The sequence below is a fragment of the Macrotis lagotis genome, chromosome 7, assembly GCF_037893015.1.
Source record: "Macrotis lagotis isolate mMagLag1 chromosome 7, bilby.v1.9.chrom.fasta, whole genome shotgun sequence".
In the NCBI taxonomy this organism is placed as follows: Eukaryota; Metazoa; Chordata; class Mammalia; order Peramelemorphia; family Peramelidae; genus Macrotis; species Macrotis lagotis.
Window position 1 is genome coordinate 11,299,010 of NC_133664.1, and position 2,061 is coordinate 11,301,070.

The following is a 2,061-nucleotide window of genomic DNA, read 5'->3' on the forward strand; positions in this document are numbered from 1 at the left end:
TCCTCCTTCTTAGAAATCTTCAATCAAGTCTTCAAATTCGAATGACTATTTTTCAGGTTTACTACACAGATAATCCCTTTCTGGATGTAGATTAAACCGGAAATCCGATGAGGCTTGTTATAGCTATAGAGTTGTTATTGTTTTCTAGTCCAATCATTCCTTTTCCCCCTTTTTGGCATTTTCTTCTATTTTATCCCCCCAAGTACATTAAAAACAAGTTGCAACATTCACTCTTAGAACCTTGATCAAACACTATTTGGAGAGAAAACTCTGCGATGTGCGAAAACCGGGACACAAACACTGTTGATTGAGTTGTTACTGATTCAGCCATTCTGGAGAGCCATTTCAAACTATAAAACTGTGCAACGCTTTTGATCCAGCAATGCCTCTACTAGGTCTATCTATCAAAGAGATCCTAAAAAAAGAAGGAAAGACTCTCAAGTATAAAAATATTCATAGAAGCTATTTTTGTGGTGGCAAGAATTAGAAATTTAAAGATGCTCATCCATGACTGAACAAATTATGTTATATGAAAACAATGGAATAATATTTTTCAATAAGCAATGATGAGCAGGTAGATTTCAGAAAATTCTGAACTGAAATGAGCAAAACCAGGAGAACACGGTACGTAGTAATAACAGCATTGTGTTACGATCAACTGTGATAGACTTAGCTCTTCTCGGCAATTTAGTGATCAAAGAAAATTCTAAAAGATTATGACGGAATGCAATCCACATCCAGAGGGAAGACTATGGAGTCTGAATGCAAGTCATTTTATAATACTTTCCTTTTTTCCCCTTTCTCATTGTTTTCCCCTTTGTTCTAATTCTTCTTTCACAACAGGATTAATATGGAAATATGTGTAACATGATTGTGCATGTATAACCAAAATCAGATTGCTTTCTATTTTTAGAGCAGGAGGAGTGACTTTCAAACTTTCAGATGTTATGTAAATGCGAGCTTTTATATCATTACGTTTCAAATCTTATTTGTTTCTGATTGTCAGGTTGATTTTATTAGATTTTCTAGTATTTAGAATTCATTTTCTCTCCTCCATTGAACAATTAGAAAAAAGGAAAAAGGAAAATATTCATAACAGATATGCATCCTCTTACAAAACAAATTCTTACATTGCTCATTTCCAACAATGAATGTCTCATTCTGCATTTTAAGGACTATCTCAACCCTAGTAAGAATTGGGGACTAGGCTCCATTTCTAGATGACAAACTATTGTATAGCATGCTTTACCTTTATAATCCCATGTTGTACTACCCCTAAAACAGCCTCTCCTCTTTGTGGTCATTGGGATCCCATTGCTCATAGGATCCCTAAGCTGGGAATGGTTGAAAAATACCCCCCCAATTAAGAAAAATGTAATCAGAAAACACTTCTGTTTCCTGGAAATTAATACATGATTGTAATGGATCTGGGTAATCAATAAAACAACAACTAAGTTCCTGACCCACAGGTTTTGCTAATTTCTATGATGAAAATGCACTGAGAATTTCATAATCTGCTTTCAGTAGCTGGTTTTATCACTGTCCAGTATGTTTTCGGTGGGAATATAATTTAATGATATTTTAGTATGCATGAGGTCCTAAGAGAAGAAATTAATGACCTAAGGCCATAGTGTCAGAAATCTAGATCTATAAGCATCACCAAAGATAGTCTTATTCCTATTATGCCCACACTGAGGTCAGTCTCCTAAGGGATAGCATTTTCCAAATTGTGCCTCTAGGCAAAAATAGTTTAGAGTTTCTTCCAATTAATTCTGAAACATTTCACTAAAAAATTTAAACATTCAGAATTGCAGAAAAAGGGAAAAAGTCTCTTCTACATAAAGTAATTCAACATTGAGTCACTCTGTTGATGTCTGTTCCAAAAGAGAGATGAAAGTTGAATGTCACAGATTGCCTAACAGTTTGGGTTTCCTCAGTTGAAGTTCGTTCCACGTTTTAGATTTCATTCTGAAGGGATTTTTCTTTTCCTTCACCAGAAACAAACAATTCCCATGACTACTGATTGAGCCAATTTGCTCCAGGTCAAAGAAGCTACAGAAA